This window comes from Microcaecilia unicolor, chromosome 4 (assembly GCF_901765095.1).
Source record: "Microcaecilia unicolor chromosome 4, aMicUni1.1, whole genome shotgun sequence".
Classification (NCBI taxonomy): Eukaryota; Metazoa; Chordata; class Amphibia; order Gymnophiona; family Siphonopidae; genus Microcaecilia; species Microcaecilia unicolor.
This window is the reverse complement of record NC_044034.1, coordinates 300,618,661-300,643,214: the sequence shown is the minus strand read 5'-3', so window position 1 is coordinate 300,643,214 and position 24,554 is coordinate 300,618,661.

Genomic DNA, 24,554 nt, shown 5'->3' with positions numbered 1-24,554 from the left:
GCCACCAGAAAAAGACATGGGAGAAGGATATGCAAAGGCTGGAAAAGGACATCACCCGCTTAAGGCGCAAGTATGGACATCACCACGACGTTCTGCTGAAAGCCAAGCTTCTAGAACTGCAGCAAACCCTAAATGAGAGAATACACACTAAAGCCCAAAAGAATTATATGTATTATAGGTATCAATTATACAAATTTGCTAATAAAAGCGGTAGGATGATGGCCAGGATGGCAAACCCTAGACAAGGTAATTACAAAATAAACGCATTATACTCTTCAAGAGGGATATTAGAAAACAAGGATGACTATATAAATCGTACCATGCAAGAATATTATCAGAAGCTCTATGCTACACCTGACCCGCCCCCGATGGACAGTGAGATATATTTGGCAGGGCAAGATCTCCCGCAGATAGATGCACAGAGCCTAACCATGCTAAATGATCCCATAACAATTGATGAGGTGTCATGGGCAATACAGCAAGCACCCCTAGGGAAGGCCCCAGGCCCCGATGGCTATATAGGAGAATTATACAAACTGATGAAGGAGGAAGTAGTAGAACCCCTCACTGCAATGTTTAACACTATAGTGCAAGAGCAACAAATGCCCATTTCGTTACGAACAGCCCAGATTATAGTACTTCCAAAACCAGGGAGAGATGTACAGAAACCCGAATTGTACAGACCCATATCATTACTGAACTTTGAAGCAAAATTGTTTGCAAAAGTCTTGGCAAACCGCCTGTCCCGAATATTGCCAGATGTTATTGAGGACTCACAGGTAGGATTTGTATAGGGCAGAACCATCACTAAAAATGTGAGAAAGATATTGGTAACATTGGAGGAGGTATCTGCACAGGCCACACCATCAGTATTAGTCAGTTTTGATGCCGAAAAGGCGTTTGACAGGGTGGTCTGGGACTTCTTATTTGGCACGCTAGACGCTTATGGCATAAGAGGGTCTTTCCAGGACGCAATCAGAGCATTATATTACCTCCTACAGGCTCAGGTGTGGGTTAATGGAATTCTGTCCCCACCACTTCCTATCCATAGGGGGACCAGGCAGGGGTGTCCCCTGTCACCTTTATTGTTTGTGTTAACACTAGACCCACTGCTTAGAAATATCTAACAGACTCCCGATGTGCAAGGAGTCAAGGTTGGCACAGAAAGTTTTAAAATAGCGGCCTTCGCTGACGATTTACTGGCACATGTGACTTCTCCTGAAACATCACTGACAGCGCTATTAGAATGTATGGCAGAGTATGGGGATTTCTCTGGCTTTAAGCTAAACCTGGAGAAATCTGAAGCTTTGCGAAGGAAGGAAGCTCAAGTAGGAGAGTGGCAAAGACAGCTTCCGTTGAAATGGGCAGAGGAATCCTTTCGATATTTAGGTGTGTGGTTATCTATGGATACTACCACACTGTATAGGATAAATATCGAAAAGCTGTTACAGGACACCAAAAGCGTCCTGGAGAGATGGAACCACTTGCTTTATCACTAATGGGCAGAATAAATCTCTTCAAAATGATCATATTCCCGAGGTGGCTCTATATTTTACAGGTGTTGCCAATACATATACTAGGTAAAGATTTACGGAAATTAAATAGGATGTGTCGGCAATTTGTGTGTGGGGGGGGGAAGTCTAAATTACGATATGGCATAGTTTGGATCAGGCAGCCCTGGGCACAAAATTGGGTCAGAAGATACGTGAGTTCCTGGAAGGGGATGCACATGGACAGGTTTCAATATCGAGCTTGCATAAAGCTCTGGTCTCACTCGGACCCCCCCGAACATATGAGAAGCTTAAAGACACATGGAGTAAAGACTTGGGATATGAACTGAAAGGAATAAACTTTGCGAAACTAATCAAAGACATACCTGGACAGGTGGGGGGGGGGGGGGGGGGGGGGGGGGCTGAGCTGCAGGAGAGTCAATTCAGGGTTATCCATCGAGGTTATATAACACAATCCCAAGCTGTAAGGGCGGGATGGAGCTCTGATCCCCAATGCCTTAAATGCCATAGAGAGAGCAACACATTTTTGCATGCATTTTGGAGATGTGATAGAATAAAAACGTTTTGGAAAGCGATACAGGGGTACTTAGAACAAGTATTAGGGCAAACGTTGCACCCCTCCTGGAGAGGAGTACTCTTGAACAAAAGCAATGCAAACGGGATATCGGATAAAAACCTGGAGGTATTTTTATGTAAGGCATTCGCAGTGGGCAAAAAATGCATATTGAGACACTGGATGCAGGCAGAACCACCCTCTGTTTGGCTATGGAGGAATAAGCTACACGAGCTAATGTTGTGGGAGGCAAGGGAGGCCTATGACCACTCGAGGAGAAGAAAGAAATTTCTTAATGTCTGGAATCTCTTATTTGCAAAACATATCTCATAAAGCCAGAAGTGCTGTACTCAATAGGCTAGGAACGCTATAATGAAGTTATAAGCCCCTCGTGTAAGTGAACTAAGGTAATGGATAAGGTACGGCAGAAATTGTTAACATGAAGTATGAAGCTCAAATTCAGAGGTTGTTGTTGGGGGAGGGGAGGGGGTAAACGTTAAAAAAGCGATGGGACAGACATGATGTAAGATACATTGCTATAACAGAAATGTTAGTACGTTTATAAATTGTATGCGTTTAATATGTCTGTATTGAAGTCTGTTCATCAATAAAAACCGTTTATACATAAGTCCTTAAGAGGTCCCACCAGAATTTCTATGAGCTCCCTCAGCATCCTGGGACATATCCCATCCGGCCCCATAACTTTGTCCACTTTAAGATTTTCAAGCTGTCTGTAACGCTTTCTTCCGTGAATGGTGCAATATCCACTCCATTCCCAGATATAACATCAGCAGTCAACCACGGCTCTTCTCCATGATTTTCTTCTGTGAACACGGAAGAGAAATATTTATTTAGCTGTTGTAGCTGAGTACTAAAGCTGGCTGGATTAGCCATGACCCAGCACTGATTGGTATAGCCGTGCACCAGAGCTGGTTAGAGAAGCCGTGCACCAGAGCTGGCTGGAGAAGCCGTACACTAGAGCTGGCTGGAATGATTGTGCACCACAGCTAGCTGAACAACTGTGTACCAGAACTACCTGGTGTACTCCTGCACCAGAGCTAGCTGGTACATCCATGCATAACAGCCAGGCAGTGAAGTCATGCACTAAAGCCAGACGGTGAAGCCATGTCCTAGAGCCAGATGGTAAAGCCGTGCACTAGAGCCACATGGTGAAGCCATGTACTACAGCCAGGCGGTAATGCTGTGCCATAGAGTTAGGCGGTGAAGCTGTGTACTAGAACTGGTTGGCATGGCTGTGCCCTAGAGTTCACTGGTGTAGCTGAGCAGTAGAGTTAGCTGAAATGGCTGACAGCCAGAGCTAGGTGGTGTAGCACAACATGGCTGGTTGGTGCCATTGTGCGCTATCGCTGGCTGAAATATTTGTGCAACATAGCTTGCCAAAGCAGTTGACTGGTGTGGTATGCCTTATTAACCTGAGAAGCAGCTGTCCAATACAATTAAAAGGTGCAAAACTGGAGAGGAGGAAGTGACGTCACTGGGCGAAATGGCAGCCTAGTTCTGTAGCTCCATCTCCCAGCACCTGAAATAAGTGTTAAACAGAGATCGCCAGTGGGAGAATAAGGTGGCGAAGGCTAGCTGAAGTCTCCCTCTAACAGTAATCGATATGAGCAAAACTCCCGCAACGTGCAAGAAAGACGGAGAGAAGCTGAAGAAAAACATGACGGGATGGACCGCCAAGCGCTACGAGTCTCCAGAACGAGCCTCACAGTCTGATTCTGACTCGGCTTTGTCTCTGGCTGAGACCCGAAATCCGCCCTAAAAAAAAAAGGTATATCCAGTGAGCTGCGAAAGTTCTTATCTAATATACAAGATGAGATTAAGCACTCAAAGGATGAGATCCTAGAGCTAATGGACTTGCTGAGCATGGACCTCCACGAGCTGGGGGGCAGGGTGGAGGATGTAGAGCTAAAGCTGGAGGAACATGCAGAGACTCTGACTAAACATAACAATAAGCTACATGATTTGGAAAAAAAGAACGCAGACCTGGAATATAAGTTGGACGATTTGGAGAATAGAGGTCGGCGTAACAACCTCCGGTATCACAGAGACCCGGAAGGAGGAGAGTCAGAGGACGTGTCGACGATTGTGCAATCCATGTGTGCTACACTGCTGGGTCCTGAGGCCGGAGAAAAAACGGTGGAACTCGACAGAGCTCACAGAGCTCTGGGCGCACGCAAGGAGCAACAGGTGCGTGACATTATAGCGCGATTCCACAAATACGAAGTTAAGGAACAGATCATGGCCTGTGCGCGGAAGGCGCAGAATTTGGAATTCGGAGGGGCTAAGATTTTGGTATACCAAGACCTATCGCAGTACACATTGCAGCAGCGGCGCCAGATGAAGCCAGCATTGGACATTTTAATCAAGAACCAACTACAATATAGATGGGGCTTTCTCTTTTCTTTGAACTTTGCATTGAAGGGAAGCAAATACAGAGTGCGATCATTAACGGAGGCCTGGGAAGCCCTGCACGCAGTGGAGTTGGTGAGCTCTACTGTCCCACCGGGGGAGATGGCGTCAACAACAAGGGCTAAACTTCAGGGCTGGCAGCGAGTTCCAGGATCTGCACGGCGAAGCAAATCGAAGAGATGAGAGGGTTGGACTGAGCTGGATGGGAGGCAAAAGGACTGATCAAAGGGGTAACCTGCATAAGGTTTAAGTTTCTCATACCTTGCTAAAGGGGTTCAGATTGGAATGGGGATGGTTTATTACCTGACTTATAGTTTGCTGGATGTGTGTACTGGATTTGTGAATGGTATGGGTGATGCGCAATGAGGGAAATGATATGGGTGTGTGCAATAAGGACACGTGGGGGTTTCGGCTTGCTGAGGGGGGCTGGAGCTTATGAATGGCGATGGAAGATTGACTGATCACATAGGGGCGAGGGGGGGAGGGGCACGGGGCTGGGGTGTTGTGAGTGTGGTGAGTAATTTCCTCGATTCCCACCCTGAGGTCTAGAGTCCTCTGGTTGGTGTAACAGTGGGGGATGGGGGGGACACAGGGGGAGGGGGTGGGAGAAGAGGGGTAGGAGGTTAGCATTGACACTAAAGAAATGGGTCACTCATAACTGGAAAGTAAGATGTCTGATGTATATTATTGATATATGCTTTATAAATATTAAGAAATAAGTGCTGATTTGAAGATAGTATCCTATAATGCTAAGGGACTGAATATGCCACAGAATAGGCAGAAACTCTATAGGGAACTACACCAGCTCCAACCACACTTAGTCCTGCTGCAGGATATGCACTTGCGCCACAAACATGAAAAACTTCTCTCCTGCCCTGGCTACTCGGTGGCATACTTTGCCTCCACCGAGGTTTAAAAAAAAAAGGGGGGGGGGGGTGATATTGCTGCACTCCTCGGTGGCGGCTCAGGTAGTGCAGGTTAAAAGGGACCTGGTAGGGCGTTTCATATTCTTGCATACAAAACTGGACCAGGTGGACTTAACGGTAGCATCAATATATGCCCCTAATAGTGGTCAGGTGGAGTTCTTTGCAAGGGTTTGGAATTCTTTGACAACTTTTGTCAAGGGTTCCCTAATATTGGGGGGGGGGGGGGTGACTTTAACGCAGTGGTAAACCCTGTGTTAGATCAAACAGGGGCCACTAGGGCGGAGGGGAAAAAGGAAGCGCTAGCACTGGAATCTATGGCTTATTCCCTGGCGCCCTGGACCTGTGGAGACTAACACACAGAACTGACAGGGACTACACCTTCTATTCACCTGTGCATGACTCATATTCCCGAACTGATAATATCTTCCTGGACACCACTTTGGTAGAGAGGGGTCCTGAGGCTGGAATTGGTAGTATGACAATATCGAACCATGCCCCCGTATGGGTATCCTTGCCAAACATACGGGCTGAAATAAAGGACAAGAGATGGACACTAAACGCTAGCTTACTACAGGAGGGAGAAATGGTGGAGGGATATAGATATAAGTAGTGTGGGACTCCATGAAGGCGGTATCTATGGGTTACTTTTTGCAGCTAGCTAGCAAACGCTCAAAAATGTGCAGGGCACAAATAGCGGCCTGTTTGGAGAAAATACACTTGTTGGAGAATCAGCACAAGGTACATAGGTCGTCACAGATATGGCAAGAATTGTGTAGAGAGAGAATGTTGTTGGATTCTATATATTCGGAGCAGCTCAGTCTGTTGCAGGTGAGGCATAGGGCGAGATCTTATGAGTTCGCAAACAAAGCAGGTCGCCTTCTTGCTATACGGTTACATACGCAGCGATTTGACCGGACGATCAAACAGGTGCGCGACGGTAAGGGCGGCTTGTTACGCAACTCTGCACATATCCAAAAACGCTTTGGAGAGTCCTATCAAGCACTATATGAACAGGAGATTAATCCTCCTTTGGAATCTGTTGAGAAATACCTGGGAGAAAGTGACCTCTCCCCCTTGACTCGTCAACATCAGGAATTGTTAGAGAAAACAGTTACTCCACTGGAAATATAAGCAGCTATTGGTAGTATGCCATCTTATAAGTCACCTGGACTAGATGGGTTTCCTAACGAGTTTTAAGAAGTTTGCACCTGAGCTGGCGCCGCTGCTTGCGGACCTGTTCAACCAGGTGGAGGTTGGGGGGATGCTGCCTCCAACCATGTTGGAGGCGTGGATAGCGATGATACCCAAGCCAGGTAAAGACCACAACGAGTGCAGCTCCTACACGCCTATATCTGTATTAAATGCAGATGTTAAAATACTGGCAAAAGTGTTGGCAAATCGGTTGGCACCCTTGCTCCCGACCCTTATACACCCAGATCAAGTGGGCTTTGTGTCGCATCGTAAGGCGATGGATATTGTTTGGTGCACACTAGATCTCATGTACCTGGCAAAGAGAAACCATGGACCCCTGTGTTTCTTAAGTTTAGATGCAGAAAAAGCATTTGACAGGGTCCACTGGTCTTTTATGTACAAGGTGCTTGAGGTCCTGGGATTTGGTGTGAATTTTAGGGGGTGGATACAGGCGTTCTACAACTCCCCTAGAGCCTGTGTGAAAGTTAATGGAAGTAACTCGGACCTGTTTACGTTGTACAGAGGCACGCAGCAGGGGTGCCCCCTGTCCCCCCTACTATTTGCCATGGTCATGGAACCATTTGCTTCACGGATACGGCAGGACCCAGAAATCTCGGGTGCTCGTGTGGCAGGGAGAATACATAAAATGGCACTCTTTGCGGACGATGTTCTGTTATACGTGACCCGACTTCTGCCAACGTTCCCTAGACTCATCCACATTATTGATGAATACTCCACAGTGTCAGGGTTTAAAGTAAACATGGCGAAGTCTGAGGCTTTGAATGTAACTTTAATTGAGGAAGTAGTGGCGGATTTGAAGTCATCTTTTTCATTCAGATGGGCTAACAGACAAATCAGATATCTGGGGGTAAATCTGACTTTGGAACTTTTAGAGCTTTTCTCGGCTAATTATAAAGGTCTGGTCAGAACCATTGCGGAGGACATGGAGAGGTGGGGGGGGGGGGGGGGGGGGGAACAGGAGGTTTCCTGGTTTGGACGGATAGCCATTGTTAAGATGAATGTATTGCCCTGTCTTCTATATTTATTTCAAGTGTTACCTGTGATGATGCCCAGGCGATTTCTTGCATCTCTAAAGGATCGTATAGTGCGTTTTGTCTGGTCAGGAAAGTACCCTAGGTTATCACGTTCCCTACTATATCAGGAGAGGAAGAGGGGAGGGCTAGGTGTTCCAAACGTTTCCTGGTATTATAGGGCGGCGCAGCGGAAGGCAGCTGTTGAATGGTACCAGGACTATCCCGACAGACAATGGGTGCATTTGGAGCAGCACTCCCTGGCCACGAGGCCATTAGGGGTGCTCAAATGGCTGCCGAGACCTTTCCAATCGCTGGGTGAGGGAGTGTGCCCCTCAGTGGGGGTTACTCTTCACTATTGGGATAAATTGTTTCCGGGGGGTCAATGTGTTTTATCGCGCATAACACCAATAGCATACAATCCCTTATTCTTACCAGGGAACACAATGGGGGTCTTTACTAGATGGTATGGGGAGGGTGTAAAAACTTGGGACCAAATGTTTGAAGGCAATACTATGCTCAATTTTGCAGCTCTGAAGTTGGGGTACCCAGAGGTAGAGGGGGACGAGTTTGCATACTATCAATTATCACATTTCCTTCGAACTGAGGCAGTGAGTCTGGTAATTAAGCGGAAAAAACCTCCTTAGAGGAGATTTGCGAAAAACTTTCCACCTCCCGAGGCCTGATCGGTCGTTTGTACAGATGTGTCAGCGCACAGGTCCCAAGTTATAGCCGCCATAGGAAGGGCTGGGTGGGGGAGCTTGGTGTGGCCCTGGGGGAGACAGAGTGGGAGAGAATAGAAAGAGCAGTGGTAGGTGTGTCAACCCATGTGCCGCTTAAAGAGAATGCAGTGAAGGTGTTATATAGATGGTACCTCACTCCAGACTGTCTTCAGTGAATATTCCTAGCCTCGTCTGGTTTGTGCTGGAGGGGGTGCGGCCAGAGAGGGACCATGGGGCATGTGTGGTGGAGCTGTGTCAAAGTTAGAGCATTTTGGAAGGTGGTTCATAGCAGGATGCAGAGATGGATGGGATGCCCAATTACATGGGCTCCTGAGGTGTTCCTTTTTTCTGCAAAGGTAGAAGGACTAACGTCATGCCAGCAGGCGTTGATGCGGCAGGCAATGGGTGTAGCCAGGGTGACAACTGCATCACACTGGAAACAAGGGGGTTCCCTCCAGTTATGAAATGGTACAACTGAAATGTGTGTGAGATGGAAAGACATTTAGCAGAAAGAAACTATCAGACAAGTAAATGGCACTCGGTATGGAAGTTTTTTTTTTATAAACAGTGCCAATAATGTTTAGAGTTAGAATCTAGTTATTGAGTGCTCGGACACGTCAATTGGTTCCTCAGTGGGTTGGGGAGGAGGGAGGGAGGGGGATTGGGTATGGGGGAGATACTCTAAGAAAAACTTAAAGTTATTGAAGTTTAACGAGGTTAATTTACGAATGTAACAGTGGAAACGAGCTGTATCAGATGATCATTTCTTTGTTTGGATGTACATGTAATAGTGCATTGACAGTTTGTCTCAACAGTATACTGTTAAGTTTGAAAGCTAAATAAAGACTTCATACAAATAAAAAAAAAAGGTGCAAAACTGCAATAGAAGCATTTAGAGATACAATGCCATACAGCTGGTGGTGCCACTTAGATAATGCAATGGCTGGAGCCGGAATGCAATAGTTTTGGCCTGTGTCAGTGTGCAATACCAGAGAGTAGAGCTGCTGTAGAAAACCAAGACAGCTAATCCTTAGCACTGTAGCATAGAGCTAGCTGTTGCAACCATGCAATGAATTGCTTTTCAAGGCAAGCAACATGGAAGAGTGACGTAAAATTTCAAGTGGGTTACATCAACGCCAGATCTGTAGTAAACAAAACAACAATAGTAACAGACTGGATCATGTCAGAAAACCTTGATCTACTCTTTCTCAATGAAACCTGGATCCATGATCAAGAAGACCCTATAATCCTAAACCTATGACCTCCAGGATACAAAATCACTCACTGGACCAGAAAGGAAAAGAGAGGTGGAGGCATAGCACTAATCTATCGATCCCACTTTACCACTGAAAACACTGCTGAGTCCATAACAACCCAACTTGAAACTGCCTCAATCTGAATCCACCACCCTAAACTGTGTCTTGTTTTATAGACCATCATGCAATTGGAATGAAAGCCAGTCAAACTTAATGGACTTCATTTCAAACACTTGTGTAACCAACTCTAATATACTAGTATTAGGAGACATTAACCTTCACCGAGAAGACCCAAACTCTACCAACGCACGAGAATGCAAGGAATTTCTTCACTTATGGGATCTTAAATGGCCACAAATGCAAACAACCCATATGAAAGGGCACACACTCGATCCCATCTCACACAAACTGTCCACAGATCAGACCCTTATAACAGAAATCAAATGGACAGAAACACCATGGACTGACCACTACAAACTAAACCTATCCCTAAAATGGCGGAAAAAGGGATCACATCGCATACGAGAACACACAACCTACAGCACAAGAGGCCAAATAGACTCGGAAACATTCTGGCAACAGATATACAATAATGATTGGACAGCACAAACAGACTCCATAAACTACCTCTTAGAATGGAATAAAAGATGTAGAAGTATACCGGACGAAACAGCACCCATACGAACAAGAACCTCACGCAGGCTTAACTCGATACCGTGGTTCAATGACGAACTGGAAAAAATAAAAACACAATCCAGGAAACTCGAACGCGCATGGAAAAAAATTAAAGAGGAACACACACAACGCATAAATACAGAGAATATACAAATACGCAATAAGACAGACCAAAAGGTCATACTATAAAACTAAAATAGGGCCGGATTACAAAGATACAAAGAAATTATACCAACTCGTGAACAAACTACTAGATACCACCTCGGTTACCACTACCAATCCAGACACCCCATCAGCAGACAATCTTGCTAAATACTTCAATGAAAAAATTGCGAACCTACGTAAAACTCTACCTCAGGACAACACCGATATTGAAAACTTCATCAATGGCTTGGACCCAACCCTGGTGAATAGCCAGTGGACCGAACCTGGTCAAACTTCGCTCTCCTCATCGCCGAAACAGTGACCCAGGCGATTAATAGGCTCTCCAACACTCACTGTCAATTGGATATCTGCCCCAGCTACCTAATAAAATCCGCCCCCACCGCTTCATAGCAGACCTCACATCCCACTTAAACTACATGCTTCAAAAAGGTCTCTTCCCTAAGGAATATGGCAACATCCTACTCACCCCAATACCAAAAGACACCAAGAAAAAAAATAAACGAAATCACTAACTACCGCCCAGTAGCATCTATCCCACTGGTAGTCAAACTAATGGAAAGTATGGTAACCAAACAACTTAGCGATTATATAAACAAATTCACAATACTACAAGAAGCACAATCAGGATTTCACCGCCTACAAAGTACTGAAACAGTACTAATTACTCTCCTAGCCAAATTCAAGCAGGAAATAGCAACAGGTAAAAGCATACTTCTCCTCCAATTCTACACGTTTAGTGCGTTCGACATGGTGAACCATAAAATACTACTAAGACTAATAGATTACTTCGGGATTGGCGGAAACATACTTAAATGGATCAAGGGTTTCCTAACCACTAGAACTTACCAAGTGAAATCAAGTTCAAACATATCACCGTGGAAAGCAGACTGCGGAGTACCTCAAGGATCACCACTATCACCGACCCTTTTCAATCTAATGATGACCCCACTAGCCAAATCCTTATCCAACCAAGGACTTAACCCTTTCATCTATGCAGACGATGTCACAATATACATCCCTTACAAACATGATCTGGCAGAAATCACCAATGAAATCAAGCTCAACTTGAACATCATGAACTCATGGGCAAATGCATTCCAACTAAAACTCAACGCAGAAAAAACACATTGTCTCATCATCTCATCCCAATACAATACGAACAAACTCACAAACATAAACACCCCAGGTTGCACCCTTCCTATCTCAGACAGCCTGAAAATTCTCGGAGTCACAATTGACCGCAACCTCTCACTGGAGAACCAAATGAAATCTACAACAAAGAAAATGTTCCAATGTGGAAACTGAAAGGAGTGAAACCATTCTTCCTGAAGGAAACATTTCGCAACCTGATACAATCAATGGTACTAAGCCATGCAGACTACTGCAATGGAATTTATGCGGGATGCAAAGAACAAATCATAAAGAAAACTTCAGACTGCTCAAAACACGGCAGCCAGGCTTATATTTGGAAAATTGCGATTTGAAAGCACCACACCCCTCCGAGAAAAACTGCACCCTGGTACATAAAATAATCTACGGAGAAGCCCCGGCATACATGTCAGACCTCATAGACCTACCAACCAGAAACACAACCATACCTAAATCTCCACTACCCAAGTTGTAAAGGACTCAAATACAAATCAACTTATGCATCCAGCTTTTCCTACATAAGCACACAACTATGGAACGCACTACCAATAGCCGTGAAAACAACGTATAATCACCTAAACTTCCGGAAATCACTAAAAACTAACTTGTTCAAAAAGGTATACCCTACCGACCCAACCTAAATGCTTGAACCCTGCAACACATCGAAACTAAAGCTCGTAAAGGACATAAAATAACTCTTCTATCTACAGTACGTATCCCTAATGTGTCTATCACACATGAACCTTATTCTACCACAACATCACTTTGTTATTTGTTCATACCAGAATTGGCGAACACTGTTACGGTACTATGTAAGTCACATTGAGCCTGCAAATAGGTGGGAAAATGTGGGATACAAATGTAACAAATAAAATAAAATGTATCCCACTTGAATACAGCTGAGTTCCAGGCCTTCTAATATTATGCGCAAGCCAGCCTTAAACCTGTCAGTCTGCCCCTGTCCAGGTAAATAAACAAATATACAATAACATTTTTATAAACTTTGGTTACATAATGATATTCAGAACATAACTAACCAGATTAAACACATAAATAGGACTGAATAAAAGTCAGTCCCAGCTTTATACGGTAACCCATAGCCGGTTAAGTGCTGAATATCATAATTAACCGGCTATGTATTAGCTGGCTCTGCAAATCTGGAAATGCAATGCCAATGCCCGGATATGACCTGGCATTGAATTTCTGGGTTTAGCGCCAGGGCCAGTCAGCAGTACTCTGATTGGTAGTTCTGTGAGAAATTTTATCCACTATTCATTTTTGGGCCCAATATTCATCTGGTGGCAAACTCCTTTGTACAGGTGCTAAAAAAAAAAAGAGGAATACCTGCACTGCAAATACAAATAGAGTTCTAGTAACAAAAAGAAATGTCCACAAGTGAGGAAAACTTTTATGGTGTTATCATGAGCCCTCTAAAGGAAAATTATATAAGAACATGGGAACACTAATGGACTCATTTTTGAAAGAAATGGACGTCCAAAAAGTGACATAAATCGGCACTTAGACGTCCATCTTACAAAAAAAGTCCAAATCAGTATAATCGAAACCACATTTTGGACGTCTCTCTCAGAAGTCCATCGAAAGGACGTCCAAATCTCAAGGGGGAGTATCGGAGGCATGTTTAAGGTAGGACTTGGGCGTTCCTAAGACTTGGATGTCTTTGAGCCACAATGGAACAAAGCAAAAACGTCCAGCACTAAAACTTCGATGTTTTGAGATGGACCTGTTTTATTACGAATAAGGCACAAAACGGTACCCCAAATGACCAGATGACCACTGGAGGGAATCAGGGATGACCTTCCCTTACTCCCCCAGTGGTCACTAACCCCCTCCCACCCCCAAAAAGTGTGTTGAAGAAAATCACTTGCCAGCCTCAGATGTCATATTCAGGTCCATGACTGTAGCATGCAGGTCCCTGGAGTAGTTTAGTGGACTTCAGACAGCTGGACCCAGGCCCATACCCCCACTACCTGTTACAATTGTGCAGGAAACTGTGAGCCCTCCAAAAACCCACCAGAAACCCACTATACCCACATATAGGTGCCCCCTTCACCTGTAAGGGCTATGGTAGTGGTGTACAGTTGGGGGTAGTGGGTTTTGGGGTGCTCTATTGCTGTCCTGGCATGTCAAGGGGACCAGTCTACTAAAAATGCTGGCTTCTCCCATGTCCAAATGGCTTGAATTTGGACGTTTTAGACTTGGACGTTTGTTTTTTTTCCCCAAAAAAATGGCCGAAAATCAAAGATGTCCAAATTGCAAAACGTCCAAATCCAAGGATGCCCATGGTATTTTCGAACACAAAAGATGGACGTCCATCTTTTTCGAAAATGGCCTTCTCCCCACTTAGGAATTTGGACGTCTTTGTAAAACGCCCAAATTCTGACTTAGATGTTTCTTTCGAAAATGCCCCTCCACATATGCCCAAAAATAAGACATAAGACAGAGAAATAAAATGACAGACTGCACTGTGCATTTTTTTTTTAGGCAGGAAGGAGGAAAACAGAACACTGAAGTAATTTCCTCATATATAACTGAAAGGAGAATTATTCACACAAGAAAAGGACAGGTGCCATAATATTAAAACCGGGCAAAATAGATTAGACACTAAAGCAAAATATTAAAAGGGAGTTCCACAAAATGGGAACACAATATACGACAAAAAAAATCACCAAAAGGCACAAAAAAGCTCTTTGGACAGAGTGAAAGTAAGGAGACGGTAAAAAAACACAACCTCTCCTTACCGCGGTAGCAAAAGAACTGAGGAGACCACGTTCTCGCAGCGGGCGGGAAGGTACTTTTGCTTGAGCAGTGGAGTGTCTCGTGCTCCACAAAGCTCTACTTAAGCTTTTCATAAGTCCTGGACCAAGTGACGCGGGTTGGCATTATCCAATTGTGAGAATCTGTAAGCCTTCTTGTCCTTAGAGAAACATATACTTTGACTCTATAGCAATTATGCAGCCAAAATTCATCTGGATATCAAACAGGATATTTTCAAAAACCTTTAATGTAACCAGCAGCTGATGCTAGCCATATAAGACTTTTTGAATATCAACCCAATGCATTCAACTGGATGTATTTGGTTTGTGATAACTGTACAGCTGAATTTGGTTATATGGCCCAAGATTATGGAATGAGATCCCTATAGATTTGACACATTTCTTGTTATTGCTCCTTTAAGAAATATTTGAAGACTTGTTTTTTTTTTCTTAATTATTTTAAATAAAGAATTTTATTCTTGTGTTTTATTATACATTGCCTGTTAGATTATTGTATACTTTTTTTATTTACTATATGGATTATTGCAATTTCATATACTTACTCCCCCCCCCCTTTTACAAAGCCACACTAGCAGCTGCCAATGCGGTAATGCCAACACAGTCCATTCAAAGTGAATGGGATATATATCAGCATTACTGTGCGGCTTTGTAAAAGGGGGGAGGGGTAGTTTTTGTATTATTATAACTGTATATTTTTAGTTTTCTGTAACTCGCCTCAAGCTTTATGGTGAGGCATGTCCTCAAGTAAAGTAAATTACAACTTACCCATTCATAATCTATAACTAGAGCCAGTTCCACATATCGTCTTTTTGCCTTGACAGTTGGAATTGACGTCTTAAAATTAATAAAACAAAAAGGGTTATAATATACTACACAATTATTTAGTAGACACTTGCACAGAAAACATTAAAAATCTATCTAAGTAATACTTCCCATGAGTTGGTGGCAATTTTAGGGCAATTTCTAAAAGATTTTACTCAGATAAAACGAAGATACTTACCTGTAGCAGTTATTCTCCGATGACAGCAGGCTTCTTATTCTCATGTGGGTAGATGCCATCCCGCGTCGCCTGGCCCAGCAATACTGCCATAGAAAAAAACTAGAGCTTTTAGGAGTTCGAGCCACACTCCAGCACGCATGCACGAGTGCCTTTTCACCCACCGCGTGAACCCGCCTTAGTTTAATACAAAAGCAAAAAAAAACAAAAAACAAATAAAAACATACAAATAGACAACTCCAAGGGGAGGTGGGCGGGACTGTGAGAATAAGAAGCTTTTTGGTCCTCGGAGAATACCTGCTACAGGTAAGTATCTTCGCTTTCTCCGAAGACAAGCAGGTTTGCTTATTCTCACAAGTGGGGAATCCCTAGCATCCAGGTTCACCCAAAACAACAAACATTGGTCAAATGGACCTCGCAACGGCGAGGACTTAACGCAGATTAACCTGAAACTACACACAAACTAGATGAGAGTGCAGCCTGGAACTGAATAAAATGAGCCTAAGAGGGTGGAGTTGGATTCTAGACCCCAAACAGACTTTGCAACACTGACCGCCCAAACCGTCTAACGCGTTGGGTATCCTGCTGAAGGCAGCAGTGAGATGTGAATGTGTGGAACGAAGACCATGTTGCAGCCTTGCAAATCTTTTCAATGGAGGCTGACTTCAAGTGGGCTACCGACACAGGAATAGCTCTGACATTATCAGCCATGACATGACCCTCCAAAGTCAGCCAAGCCTGGGCATAAGCTAAGGAAATGCAATCTATCAGCCAACTAGATATGGTGTATTTCCCGATGGCGACCCCCATTCTGTTGAGATCAAAAGAAACAAAAAGCTGGGCAGACTGTCTGAAGGCCAATGCTCTCTTGCAGTACAAGGTGTGCAAGATGCTTTCACCAAGATGGGTATGAGGTTGGGGAAAGAATGCTGGCAAGACAATCAACTAGTTCAGATGGAACTCTGACACTACCTTTGGCAGGAACTTAGGGTGTGTGCGGAGGACTACTCTGTTGTGATGAAACTTAGGATAAGGTGCATCCACTACTAGGGCCTGAAACTCACTGACCCTATGAGCTGAAGTAACAGCCACCAAGAAATCGACCTTCTGGGTCAAATACTTTAGAAGGCAGGAATTCAGTGGCTCAAAAAGAGCTTTCATCAGCTGGGTGAGAATGACGTCAAGATTCCATGACACTGGTGGAGGTTTGACAGGGGGCTTTGACAAAAGCAAACCTCACATGAAGTGAACAACTAAAGGCTGTCCAGAGATAGGCTTACCTTCTACACGCTGATGATAAGCATTAATTGTACTAAGGTGAACCCTTACAGAGTTGGTCTTGAGACCAGACTCTGATAAGTGTAGAAGGTATTCAAGCACGGTCTGTGTAGGACAAGAAAGGGGATTCATAGCCTTGCTGTCACACCTGATGGCAAACCTCCTCCATTTAAAAGAATAACACCTCTTAGTGGAATCTTTCCTGGAAACCAGCAAGACTCAGGACACACCCTCTGAAAGACCCAAGGAAGCAAATTCTAGGCTCTCAACATCCAGGCCGTGAGAGCCAGAGACTGGAGGTTGGGATGTAGAAGCAACCCCTCGTTTTGTGTGATGAGGGTCAGAAAACATTCTAATCACCACGGTTCTTTGGAGGACAATTCCAGAAGAAGAGGGAACCATATCTGCCATGGCCAGTACGGCGCAATCAGAATCATGGTTCTGCAGTCTTGCTTGAGTTTCAACCAAGTCTTTCCCACGAGAGGTATCGGAGGATATGCATACAGAAGGCCTATCTCCCAATGTAGAAGGAAAACATCTGACGCTAGTCTGTCATGGGCCTGAAGCCTGGAACAGAACTGAGGGACCTTGTGGTTGATCTGAGTGGCAAAAAGATCCACCGAGGGGGTACCCCACGTTCAGAAGATCTTGCAGGCTATGCCCATATTTAGAGACCACTTGTGTGGCTGCATTATCCTGCTCAGCCTGTTGGCCAGGTTGTTGTTTACGCCCGCAAGATGTGACCTCAAGAAACATGCCATGCTGGTGAGCCCAATGCCACATCTGGACAGCTTCCTGACACAGAGGGCGAGATCCGGTGCCTCCCTGTTTGTTGGTGTAATACATTGCAACCTGATTGTCTGTTTGAATTAGAATAATTTGATGGGACAGCCGGTCTTTGAAAGCCTTTAGAATGTTCCAGATCACTTGAAGCTCCAGGAGGTTGATCTGAAGATTCGTTTCCTGGAGGGACCAAGCTCCTTGAGTGTGAAGCCCATCTATATGAGCTCCCCATCCCAGGAGAGATGCATTCGTCGTCAGTACTTTTCGTGGCTGAGGAATTTGGAATGGAGTCCTAAGATCAAACTGGACCGAACTGTCCACCACTGAAGAGAGCGTACAACCTCTGGGGACACTAGATTCCACTGAGATGCCAAGGTCCATTGAGCAGATCTCATGTGCAGGTGTGCCATGGGTGTAACATACACTGTGGAAGCCATGTGGCCCAACAATCTCAGCATATGCTGAGCCGTGACCTGCTGCGATGCCTTGGATGCTGGGGAAATAAGATTGTCAGCACTCATCTCTAGGAGGTAGGCTCGAACAGTCCTTGTGTCGAGCAGGGCTCCTATGAACTCCAATAGTTGAACAGGTTTGAGATGGGACTTGGGGTAGTTGATAATGAACCCTAGTAGTTCTAGCACCCGAATAGTCATCCGCATGGACTCTTGAGCACTGTCTTCTGAGGTGTTTTTCATAAGCCAATTGTCGAGATAAGGGAACATATGAACTCCCAGTCTGCGTAATGATAATGCGACTACTGCTAGACACTTGGTAAAGACCCTGAGAGCTGACGCGAGGCCAAAAGGCAACACTCAGTACTGAAAGTGATGTGTTCCCAGCCGAAATTGATACTTTCCGGTGGGCTGGAAGTATCGGGATGTGTGTACATGCATCCTTCAAGTCCAGAGAGCATAGCCAATCGTTTTCCTGAATCAGAAGAACAAGTGTGCGTAGGGAAACCATCCTCAACTTTTCGCGGATAGTGTCCTTAGGTCTAGGATGGGACACATTTCCCCTGTTTATTTTTGTGCACAATGAAGTACCTGGAATAGAATCCCTGCCCTTCTTCCCCTAGTGGAACGGGTTCAACTGCATGGGCCTTGAGAAGGGCAAAATGTTCATCTGCAAGTACCTGTTTTTGCTGAAAGCTGAAACAATGGGCTCTCAGTGGACAATTTGGAGGTTTGGAAAGCAAATTGAGGGTGTATCCGAGCTGACTGTTTGAAGAACCCACCAGTCGGAGATTATGTGAGACCACCTTTGGTCAAAAATCTTTAAACTCCCCCCAAATGGCAAGTCATCCGGGACGGACACTTTGACTGAAGCTATGCTCTGCTGGAGCAGTCAAAAGCTCATCCCTTGCTTTTGCTGGGGAGCAGCAGGGGCCGTAGGCGCATGCTGTTGACGAGAACGAGCGTGCTGGGGCTGAGCCTGAGTAGGCTGGCAAGCTGCAGGAGTGTACCTATGCCTAGAAAATTAATAGGGAGCACTCCGCAACTTGCCAAAATACCTCCTGGATGAGGAGGTGGATGCAGAAGATGCCCAGCAGGAGAGAGAAGAGACAGCATCTGTATGCTTCTTGATTTGGTCAACGACCTCCTCAACCTGCTCTCCAAAACGTTTGTCCCCCTCCCCCCCCCCCCCCCCCCGGCAAGGGGCATCCACCAACCTCTGCTGAACATATTGTTCCAGGTCAGAGACATGCAGCCATGAGAGTTTGCACATTGCTAAACCTTGGGCAGAGATCTTGATAGCCACGTCAAAAGTGTTGTAAGTGCCCCTGCCAAGAACTTGCGACATGCCTTCTGCTGCTTGACCAACTGGCGAAATGGCTCGTCTTGCTCCAGAGGGAGCGCATCAACCAACTCTGACAGCTGCCTCACCGAGTTCCAAAAGTACACGCTCGTGAAGAGCTGGTATGACTGGATACGGGTGATGAACATGGAGGCCTGATACAGCTTTTCTCCCAAAAGAGTCCAGGGTTCTAGCTTCTCGCATGAGGGAGCTGAGGCATAGTCCCTAGTACTCCTGGGCTCTCTTGACAGCAGAGTCCACCTGCATGGAAACATGAGGTAACTGGGACCTCACAAACTCAGGTTCATCATGGATCCTATACTGGGTGGCTATTTTCTTGGGGACCACAGGAACAGATAGAAGGGACACCCTTGAGTACTTCGTGTAGAGGAGTCATCATTGCCTCCTTAGGAGGGGAGGTGTAGTTCAGGACCTCAAACATCTTGGCCCTGGGCTCATCCTCCACTTCTACGGGGAATGGAATGGCATCAGCCATTTCCCGTACAAAAGAGGTGAAATAGAGACTCTCAGATGAAGACAGTCTCCTCTCTTGTGGAGGGGAGGGCTTCAAAAGGAATCCTATAGGACTCATTGGAAGAAAAGTACCTGGGATCCTCTTTTGTTTTCCCGTGAGACCTCCTCCTCGGTTGTTGGATAGCACTTCCCTAAGGGATGTCCGAGACCAGGCCCACCTCGAAGCCGAGGACCCATGACCTCCAGAAAGGCATCGAGAAACTGGCTCCTGTCTCGACTCTGGTAAAGCTTCCTCCACTGACGTGGAGGGGTGCTGGCCTGGTGGTTGTTAACACCGGTGCCACAAGCGGCGCTGGTGTCGGGGGCCACACCGCAGGCTGAGGGCTAGGGTGGGCCACAAAGGGAGTATGGTAGGCGCAAGCACCCCAGATAACCGACACACATCGCTGCATAAGGCCATCCAGAAGCTCATGGAGCAAGGCGCGGATGCGCTCATCGAGGGCCGCCATCAAGAATGACTGTGGCATTGGCTGAGGTGTAGGCTGCAGTACTGCTGGAGCCAGTGCAAGATCTCGGCTGTTTGGAGACACACACGTTGGCACCTCCTGGATAGAGGAGGAGTGGTCCTCCCGGCATCGATGTTTCTTGGGTGCCAAATCCTCGACGCCCCGGAGCTCCCCAGCACCATGTATCGAGGGAGATCGGTGTCGGTGCTTCTTGGCCTTCACCTGATGCATGTCACCCATTGCTTCTCGGTGTCAACGAAGACAACATCAAATCTAACTGTCCCCTTCTCTTTGGAACAGCCTTCCAAAAGAGATCAGACTAGAGATTCTTACATCCATTTTCGGAAACTCTTGAAAACCTTTTCTTTATAAATTATTTAGAACAGAACTTAATATAAGAGATAGGTCAAATAAAAGGGTAGTCTCACTGTAAAATATAATCCATTTTGGTTTGTACTATGTAGTTAATTTTGATCTGCTGTGCTTTCCTGTCATGAATGGAGTTCCTTGTCTGTCTATTTGTATATACAAACTGTATTTTTATATATGTAAACCGTTCTGGTTTGCAGTTGCAATAAGATATGGTATATAAATTGATATAAATAAAATAAATAAATAAAATAAATCATCCCGTCGCTTCGGGGTCGTGTCCAACATGGACAGTCCCAGAGGGTCTGCATAGCAGAAGGCCTCTAGACTGGTGGAGAGACCACTTGATCCCTCACTGCTCCAGTGTCATGGGGTCTCAAAGCAGCCATCTGTACCTGGACTCCTGATGTTGGTGTGGATGCTCGACGTGATGCCGACGCTGCCAATGCCGAAAAATCTTTGCACGTTGAGCCTCTCGAGAAACCTGGGTCCTCTTTTTCATACGAAGGGAGAGGACACAGTTGGCAGGGCTATGGTCGGGCCCAAGGCACTGAAGACATCAAGAATGGATGTTCTTCCCCGAGATGGTCTGGTTGCACTGAGTACAACGCTTGAAGTCACTGGGAGTCTTCATGGACATGGAAGGAAAAAACTGCACCAGCCAAGTCAAAAGACAACGGTGCCTGAAAAAGGGGAAAAGGCACAAAAGGAAGAAGCCCAACCGGGGGAGACCTGAAATGGCCTGCATTGAAAAATAAAGGAATTTATACATGCGGCAAAAACTAAAAAACCTTTTTTTTTTCAAAAAAGCAAAAGGGAGCAGGTAGAAAACTGCCAAAAGCACTTAAAAAACAAAGAAACACTCTAACTGGGCGTGTGAGGAACCACCACAAAAAGAAGCTGCTCCTCACGTGGAAAAAAGCGAAACTAAGGTGGTGCATTCGCATGGTGGGTGGGAAGGCACTCGAGCATGCGTGCTGGAGCACAGCTCGCACTCCTAAAAGCTCTAGCTTTTTCTATGGCAGTATTGCTGGGCTGGGCGACGCGGGACGGCATCTACCCACTTGTGAGAATAAGTAAGCCTGCTGTCCTCAGAGAAAATGACGATACATATCTGTAGCACGTATTCTCCAAGGACAGCAGGCTGGACATCATCACGCATGTGTCGTCGTCTGCGACGGCCCAGGAGATCGGAAGTCAAACAAAAAAACTTGGAAAGCTCCAGAAAGTGGCAAGGCGCGCACGGAGACAACGCACCACTCATGCCCGAGTGACTTCCCGCCAGCGATGCCTGCACAGCTTCCCTCAGGTTTATGAAAAGCAAACGAGAAGAAGAACAACTCCAAGGGGAGGAGGGTGGGGTTGTGATGATTGTCCAGCCTGCATGTCCTCGGAGAATACCTGCTACAGGTATGTATCTTCATTTTTTCCGAGGACAAGCAGCCTGGACATCATCACGCATGGGCTATCCTTAGCACCCAGGCTCACTCAAAAACAATGAACCATTGGTCAATTGGGCCTCACCACGGCGAGGATGTAACGGAGATGACCTGAAAATAAACACAACTAAGTGAGAGTGCAGCCTGGAACAGAACAGAAAAGGGCCTAGGAGGGTGGAGTTGGATTCTAAACCCGAACAGATTCTTGAACCACCGACTGCCCAAAACCGACTGTCGCATCGGGTATCCTGTTGAAGGCAGTTGTGAGATGTGAATGTGTGGACTGAGACCACGTTGCACGCCTTACAAATCTCTCAATGGAGGTTGACTTCAAATGAGCCACTGACGCAGCCAGGGCTCTAACATTGTGAGGCCATGACATGCCCCTCTAAAGTCAGCCCAGCTTGGGCATAAGTGAAGAAAATGCAATCTGCTAGCCATTGGAGTGGGTACATTTTCTGATGGCAACTCCCATCCTGTTGGGATTAAAAGAAACAAAAAGATTGCGGCGGACTCTAGATAGGGCTTTGTCCAGTCCAAGGAGTGAAACTTGTCCTCACCAGGGCAGGTATGTGGACGGGGGAAAAAATGTTGGCAAGACAACTGACTGGTTCAAATGGAACTCTGACATCACCTTCGGCAAGAACTTAGGATGAGTGCGGAGGACTACTCTGTATGATGAAATTTAATATAAGGAGCATGGACTACCAGGGCTTGGAGCTCACTGACTCTACGAGCTGAAGTAACAGCCACCAAGAAAATGACCTTCCAGGTCAAGTACTTCAGATGGCAGGAATTCAGTGGCTCAAAAAGGAGGCTTCATCAGTTGGGAGAGAACGATGTTGAGATCCCATGACACTGGTGGAGGTTTGACAGGGGGCTTTGACAAAAGCAAACCTTGCATGAAGCGACAAACTAAAGGCTGTCTACACGATGATGATAAGCACTAATTGCACTAAGATGAACTCTTACTGACTTAGTCTTAAGACCCAGACTCTGATAAGTGTAGAAGGTATTCAAGCAGGGACGTGTAGGTAGACAAGAAACGGATCTAGGGCCTTGCGGTCACACCAGACGGCAAACGTCCTCCATTTAAAAGAAGTAACTCTTTTTCGTGGAATCTTCCTGGAAGCAAGCAAGACTCGAGAGACACCTCTGAAAGGCCTAAAGAGGCAACTTCTAAGTTCCCTAAGTCTCCTCGGGGCTGGGTTCCGACGAAGGTCAGTCCCGGGGGGGCCTGCATAACAGGAGGCCTCGAGACGGTGAAGACCCACTCGATGCCTCACTGCTCCCAGCACGAGCAGGTTGTTCCGCAGCCATTACCTCGATCCTGATGTCGATGCATCCCTCGATGCGAAGGAACCAGACCGAGCCCCAAAAATCTTCTCTCGTTGGGCTTCTCGGGGTGCTTGGGTCCGTTTCTTCATGTGAAGACACAGACTGCAAGCGGCTGGGCTATGGTAGGGCCCAAGGCACTGGATACACCAGTGTGGGTATCGGTAACCGAGATGGTCCGGTTGCACCGAGTACAACGTTTGAAGCCGCTGGGTATCTTCGATGACATGGAAGGAAAAACGGCTTCAGCGAAATTACATGATGCGATCATGCCAAAAAAGTAAAAGGCACAAAAGGGGAAAAAACCCGACCACGCGGCCTAAGGCCGGCTGTGTCGAAAAGAAAGAAAACTTAGAAAGTGGAAAAACTAAGAAAAAATACCGGGTTTTTAGTTTAGTTTTTTTAAAAAAGAACAATAACGATAAAAGAAAATATCAAAAGAATCATCAAGACTCTCTTCCTGGGCCAGCGAAGCGAACAGGGAAAAACCTCTTCACCTCACTGCGGACAAGAAAAAACTGAGCGGGAACGCTCACGCCGATGGGCAGGAAGTTGTCCACGCATGCACAGTGCGCGCGCCAGAAGGGCTGTGGTAAAACATTTTAAATTTTGCAGTGAAGAAATTTGCCGTTTCCTGGGCCGCCTTGGACGCCGACCCACTGTGAGAACAAGCAGCCTGCTTGTCCTCGGAGAAAACACAATTATCTTCCAAGAGAATGTTAAAACACAGGTAAATCTTTGAGAAGGTTATACCAGCAGCTTGAAACGGAAGACTCAGAGTCCTCAACAACTCAGAATCCTCCACAATCTTGCATTTCTAGAAAGCATTACATCTGTGGAAGAGCCCCCAGGCCCCTTCAAATAATGAACAATGCATGTTAGGAATAGAAGCTCACTATTACAAATCATGTCTATAGCACTACTAGACATATGCAGAGCTGTACACATATGTGGGTACTTTCTCTGTCCCTAGTGAGCTCACAAACTTTATACCTGGGGCAATAGAGGGTTAAGTGACTTGCCCAGGATCACAAGCAGATGCAGTGGGAATCAAACCCAGTTCCCCAGGATCTCACTCTGCTGCACTAACCATTAGGCTACTGAGCAACTTTTATGGAACAATGAGGCATATTTTCAAAGCACTTTGGGAGGCTAAGTTCCATAGGTTTCTATGG